This window comes from Sesamum indicum, linkage group LG1 (genome assembly GCF_026168435.1).
Source record: "Sesamum indicum cultivar Baizhima isolate 11 linkage group LG1, ASM2616843v1, whole genome shotgun sequence".
In the NCBI taxonomy this organism is placed as follows: domain Eukaryota; kingdom Viridiplantae; phylum Streptophyta; class Magnoliopsida; order Lamiales; family Pedaliaceae; genus Sesamum; species Sesamum indicum.
In genome coordinates, this window is record NC_142657.1 from 4796501 (window position 1) to 4803617 (window position 7117).

The 7117-nt window shown below is 38.8% G+C and overlaps 1 pseudogene; it reads left to right on the forward strand.

The window, feature by feature from the left end:
* Window positions 1–5248: 5248 nt before the first annotated feature.
* On the forward strand, window positions 5249–6004 carry LOC148789360 (secreted RxLR effector protein 161 pseudogene; annotated as a pseudogene).
* The last annotated feature ends 1113 nt before the right edge of the window (window positions 6005–7117 follow it).

The window sequence follows — 7117 nt, forward strand, 5'->3', positions numbered from 1 at the left end:
GCTTAACACCTTTAAATTAATTGGATTAATTTATTGGGTTTGGCTTAATTAATTGATTGGATCAATTAATTAGTATTTGAGCTTATATTTATTTAATTGGATTAAATGAATCGATGAGCTTTGGTTGGGCTTGATTTAATTTGATTCAATCGAGTCTGGTGCATATTTGACGTCCAAACTCATTTGAGGGTGGTTGCAGCAAGTTAAGAAGGAGTTGAAACTCCTTACCATGATGAACATGATGGAGGAGTTATTTCATCATGGTTGCAGGTTATATGAATATGGTTGTATAGGATCTCTTGGATGCAAACTTAGTAGTTATTGAATTCTGAATTCAGTTGTATGTGATATACAAAACTACACAGAGATCCATCATAATCAAAACAAAAGCCACGAATTTTTCTCTCCATCTTCTCTCCAAAATATTCCTCCTTTTAGTTCAATTTTGAATTGAATTCAAATTAGAACACAAAACAAATCAAAAGCACTAAACAATAGTGTTGTGTTTGGAGTTGTTTTTCTTCTTGGTTCTTTGTTCAATCTAGTAATAGAACAAAAACTTTACCTTTGTATTTTGTGGTGTGGACTACTTAGAGAAATTTTAGTTTGAATTCTCAAGTGAACGGAACTGGAGAACAGAAAGGGAACAACGCACGTTGCAGTTTTCTAAAGAAACAAAAGGCAAAGTTTCATATTATGTTTATGTACTTTTTGTTTCATCCTCTAGCCACATGTCTAGCATGTTTACATGGTTATTATTATGATTTTGACAAACACCGAACGCCCGGAAATTTCAAAGGGAACACCCCTTATATCCGGTTTTTAAAATTTTTATTTCATGCTTCCATCGCATTCCCGGGCTATACCCATCGAATAACGTCCAATCAAGGTTCGATTTCTTCCTTATCAGAGACAGTTCAACATCCTCTCTTACGGAAGAACTTAACTGAATGAGAATTCCATTCTCATTTGGATATTTCAAGAACTCCCATTAGGCTCATGATATCCACTTCATTTTTTTTTCTTTTATGATATCCCACTTGATTTCAAACCCTTCTAATGTTGTATCCCCGGCCAAAAAAAATGAAAAGGATAATTATCTAAAAAATCATAATTTATGATTTATTTATATAAATTATTTCTATCTTTCGTATAATTAAAAAAAAGGTACTTTGTGGTAAAAATTAAAAATAATTTCTGTAATATTATTAAAGATTTTGAGAAATGGATACATAATTTTCAAAAAACGATAAAGATGATTTGTATAAATAATTATAAATTAGGGTAGACAGATGTAATTTTTTCGAAAAAATAAATAGATTTCAATTTTTTTCCCTCAAAATGTCTAAGCTTGATATTAAAATATTGACAAATATATACTAATAGTAGTGTTAAGTTTTCATGCCAATCATGGCCTAAATTTAATTGCATTGTTAATATGTTATTTTTTGAATTTAATTATATTTTATTTGGTATTTGATATTGGATATCTATTGTTAAATACAGTAATTTTATTTATTTGTTTAATATATTTATATTTGATATAAATGTGTTAGTTATTGTTTATTGGATAAACAATGGGGATGATCACAAAGCCCATTGGTTGAATGTATGGTTTATTAATTGTTGGGTCAGGCCTGCGTGCTTCTTTGTTTTAATTCCTTCTTTTGTTTTTTTGCCTTGCAATAACAAGTCTTGCTTTCTCCCTCCTTTTGTACTCCCCCCAACTTCTGATTGGGGTTCCTTTTCACTTGTAATGAGTGTAGTTAGGAATTAATGTGAGGTTTTATTTATTTTGAATAGATGTAAGCTTCCAAGAAGATGAAGGCCTAGGCCTGTTGGACGGAGCTCACGACGAAAGAAAAACAAAGAGGAAGGCCCATTAGAATGATAATGGGTTTCTATTTTATAATAGTTAGGCCACACCCTAGATTGACCATAGACTCATTGGGGCTCAATGGGTCACTTAGGATTGGTCTTGTGATCATCCAATAGGGGCGTGCTAAGCTTATTTTTGCATGTGGTAAATGTTTTAATTTTTGACTTATGATGTGTTTGGAATGCATTTATACTCAATCATTAAAACTTTGTCATGCAAAATGTTAAAGAGGTGAGGTCTCGGTCACAACTAACTTGAACTCTCACTTGGATGGTCCAAGTAAATATTAGGCCCAAAATGGAATTAAATCAATTGGTTTGATTAATTCCAAGCTTTCCATCCATGATAATATAGTGTGGATGCTACCTATCCAAAATGTAAGTCTAGTTCTCGAAATCAAGGGGTCCACATCTGAAGAACCTGTGACGTTTGAAAGGTGGCACGAGGACAACCGAAAGCTCTGTAGGATCGTACTGGCATAGATGAAAAATGATATCCGAAAATAGCACGATAGGCATGATGATGCAGTGTCGATAATGCTCTGCATGAAAGAGGTTTATGCGGTTTCGAATAGGCAAATTAGATATGCCATCACAAAAGCATTTTTCGGCACCCAAATGACTGAGGGATCCTCTATGCAACAGCATGGGATCAAGATGCTTTCCCTCGTGGAAAAGTTCGAGGATCTTGAAGCCGGGCTTGGTAATGACACGAACATTAACGTGATCCTCCAGTCACTTCCTCCCTCTTACGACCCGTTTGTCGTAAACTACAACATGAATGGGCTTGAGGAAATCATAAATGAGAGTTGATTAACATGTTGGTCCAAAACGAGGCAATGACCAAAAAGTCTGCCCCTTTGGTGTTGGTCGGGGAGGCTTCGACCTCTAAAGCGAAAGGCAAGGGTGCCAGACGCTGGAAGATGAAGATGGGTAAGGCAAATGCCAATGGAAGCGCTTTGAGCCTTCCTATTGCCTCGATGAGGATGGCCAAAGGTAGAAGGAAGGTGGGTTCGAACTCAATAAAGGCAAATGATGTCTGTATGCATTATTGAGAAAAGGGCCATTGGAAGAGGGAGTGCCACAAGCTCCTCTCCAATACAGGTACATTTGTAATTGAGCTTAACATGATAACTAACTCTGCTTCTTGGGTATTGGAGTACACATCTGTAATGATTTGCATGTGATAGAAAGAAGCAGAAAGCTAAGTAAAGACGAGGTTGTCCTGAAGCTTGGTGATGACAAGGATGTTGCTGTTGAAGCTATAGGGATAATCTGCTTAGCTGATAGAATTGAAAGATTGCTATTATGTACCTAGCATGATAAAAAATATTATTTTCATTTCAGTGTTGGACAATGCTGGTTTTTAGTTTATGATTAATAAAAATTATTTTTATTTGATGAAGAATGGTACTTCACATCTGCTATGCAAACTTTATAATGGTCTTTATATTCTCCAACAGCTTGATTTCGTCATGGCTGCTCAAAAGAAACGTGAAATGAAAAATCAAGAAAACGCGCAGATCTGGCATGCAAGGCTAGGTCACATCTCTCAAAATAGGATTAAAAGGTTGGTAGACTCAAAAAATCTACAAATAGATTATTTGGATCACCTACCAGCCTGCGACTCTTATTTGAAAGGGAAGATGACCAAGAAGCGTTTTGTAGGACAAAGTATGTTTGCTAGTGGTTTGTTGGATTTGTTCCATTCAGACGTCTGTGGGTCACTGAATACACAAGCCAGAGGTCGATTTTCCTACTTCATAACCTTTACTGATGATCACTCACGGTATGGTTATATTTGCCTAATAAGGTACAAGTTTGAGGCCTTTGGAAGGTTTAAAGAGTTCAGACTTGAAGTTGAGAACCAAACTGATCACATAATTAAAACCTTTCGGTCGGACCGAGGTGGTCAGTATTTTAGTGGGGAATTCTTAGATTACCTAAAAGAGAATGGAATTCTCTCTGAGTGAACTCCTCCTGGAATGCCACAACTTAATGGGGGTCTCTGAAAGGAGGAACCGAACTTTGTTGGACATGATTCGGTCCATGATGAGTTTTATCGAACTGCCATTATCCTTCTGGGGATATGCTCTTGAGATGGCAGCCAAGTTGTTGAACATGGCGCCTTCTACGACTGTGGCCCAGACGCCATATCAGATATGGCACAGAAAGCCTGCGTACTACAAGTACTTGAGAGTGTGGGGTAGCCCTGCATACGTCAAGAGATTAGTGGAAGGCAAACTGGACTCAAGGTCTAGTTTGTGCATGTTCGTGGGTTATCCTAAGGAAACTGCAGGGTATTATTCCTATGATCCCTCCGAATAAAAGGTTTTTGTCTCGCAAAACTCACTGTTCTTGGAAAAAGGTTTTCCAGTGGATACCCAACGTGAGGAATTGCTCCTTGAGGAATCCAGTGAGGCAACACCTTAAATGGATGTAGTGACATCATCTGCGCCTATAGTTCCCATTGACAATATTCCTGTCCTCCGAAGGTCAGCCAGATTATCCCAACAGCCTGAGAGGTATGGATTTCTAAGTTTCACTCGTCAATTGGATAATGACCCAAAGACTTATGGAGAAGCGATGTTGGACATCGATTCGGGAAATGGGTTGAGGCCATGAAATCCGAGATGGACTCTTTAAGTTCAAATAAGGTTTGGAAGTTAGTTGACCTACCCAAGAGCGTTAAACCTGTTGGGTGTAAATGAGTCTACAAACATAAGCTTGGAGCTAACGGAAAGGTTACAACCTTTAAGGCCAGACTTGTAGCGAAAGGGTATACTCAACGACCTAGGTTCGATTTTGAGGACACCTATTCGCCTGTAGCCATGGCCAAGTCCATCCAGATTATGCTCGTCCTAGCTGCATGGTATGGCTATGAAATATGGCATATGGACGTGAAAATGGCTTTTCTTAATGGGTTCATTGAGGAAGACATCTATAAGGATCAGCTAGAGGGTTTCACATCTGTTGGAGAAGAGCAGAAGGTCTGCCACTTCCAGAAGTCCATCTATAGTCTCAAACAAACTTCCCGAAGCTGGAGTATTTGTTTTAGTGAGGTCATACGGGGTTATGATTTCATCAAAAACAACTTTGACCCTTGTGTATACAAGAAGGTCAGTGGGAGCTCAGTTGCATTCCTAGTGTTTGATGTGGACGACATCTTGCTCATTAGTATGATGTCAAGATGTTAGGTGACACTAAAGTATGATTGTCCCCATAATTTTCCACGAAGGATTTGGATGAGGCTTCCTACATCCTAGACATCAAGATTATCCGGGATAGATTTAAAAGGATGTTAGGAATGACCCAAACCTCAAGTCTATAAGAGATTCAAGATAGAAACATCAAACGAGGATTCCTTGCTATGAGGCATGGGGTTAAGCTGTCCAAGAAGCAGTCTCCCAAGACAGATGAGGAGCTTAAAAAAATATTTGACATACCCTATGCTTCAGCCGTAGGCAGCATACAGTATGTTGTGCAGTGCATAAAGCCAGATTTCACTTTTGCTTTGAGCGTAACAAGCAGATATCAGGCATGTGCCAGTGAGGCTCACTGGACTGCAGTCAAGATCATACTTAAGTACCTGAGGAGGACTAAAGGTATGTTCTTGGTTTACGGTGGTGGAGAGTTAATTTTGGAAGGCTACAACGACGCTAGCTTCCAGTCTGATGAGAATGATACCAAGTCTCAATCAGGGTTTGTACTTAGGCTGAATGGTGGTGTAGTGGCTTGGAAAAGTTTCAAGCAGGATACCATAGCGGATTCCACCATTGAAGTTGAGTACATAGCGGCTTCGAAAGCAGCTAAGGAAGCAATTTGGACGAAAAACTATATCCAAGACTTGGGCGTAGTGCCTAGCATAGCTGAACTAGTGGTTATCTTCTATGATAACAATGAGGCTATAGTGCAAGCGAAGGATCCGGGATCTCCTCACTGATCCAAGCACATTCTCAGACGCTACCATCTATTTAGAGAGATGGTGGAAAGAGGTGACGTTCGGATGGACCGAGTCACATAAGCAGAAAATATAGCAGATCCATTCACCAAGCCGGTGTCGCAAATTGCTCATGCTCAGCATCTTGGAAAGATGGGTCTAAGAATAATGAGTGATTGGCTTTAAGGTCAAGTGGGAGTTTGTTAGAATAGGTGACCAAAAACCCAATTAGATTGGCCTTTATGTAATCTGTTCCGATAATTTTGGTGTAATTGTAACATTGTTCATGAATAAAGTGAGTATTATTTATTATCTGGAAATTGTATTTGTTGTGCGCACTGATTATGTTTATAGGTTTAACATCCCACAAAGCCCACAAACCAAATTGTAGAACCTATGTTTATAGGTTTAACTTCTGAAGGTTAGGTTTGAAACATTCCAAGTCGAAGACCTCGAGACTGGGAATCGAGACTCCTATTGAGACTTACACTAAAATTGCATCCATTGGATGAGTGTCGTGTTTTGTCTGCAACAAACGTAGGACGTCTATGCAATGTTAATGGGTGGTTGACAAGATTGTCAAGCCGACTACATTGACTCACGGGAAGTGGTCATATAGAAGCCTTGAAGGATTGGTCGGTATGACTAGATCTTCCTGGCTCTAATAGTACGGGATTAGTCATTAGACTTGAGGAACCATGGCAGTTGTATGCATGTGATGTTTGTATCTTGGATTTGACGAAAGATGACCGTATCTTGGATGTGATCATTTCAAGTCCTGTTCATTGCAATCAGAATATGTAGTGACGAAAATGGGTTCCAAGATAGAATCTATCACCTGTCAGTATATGACAATCAAGGCTCCTATGCGCTTTGAGATGGTTGGTATCATAGAGTCTGTGGCCACAGTGATTGGTTGAGTAGGGAATGGTTTCCTACATCAATCAATAGAGCAAACGGACCTTGAGTTATTGAGCATAGTATCTAATCCAAGATGGGAACCAATGCCCAATTCCATGCCTTAGACTTAGATCGGGAGACGGATGATGGAAGGACCGTAGCCGTAGGTACTCGGGAACTTAAATTTTCACGCCAACATTCACCTAGTCTCTAGTGTCATGGACCGGTAGACGGCCAACGATGGTGACGGAAATTTTCGATTAATGGTTAATTTAAAATAAATTAATTAAATTAGATTTGATTAATTATTATGTTGGACACAAGCCCAAGTCTAGTTGTGGGTGAACCTAAAGAGTCACACACAAATTCCTATGAAATTGGTGGAATTAATTTGGAATT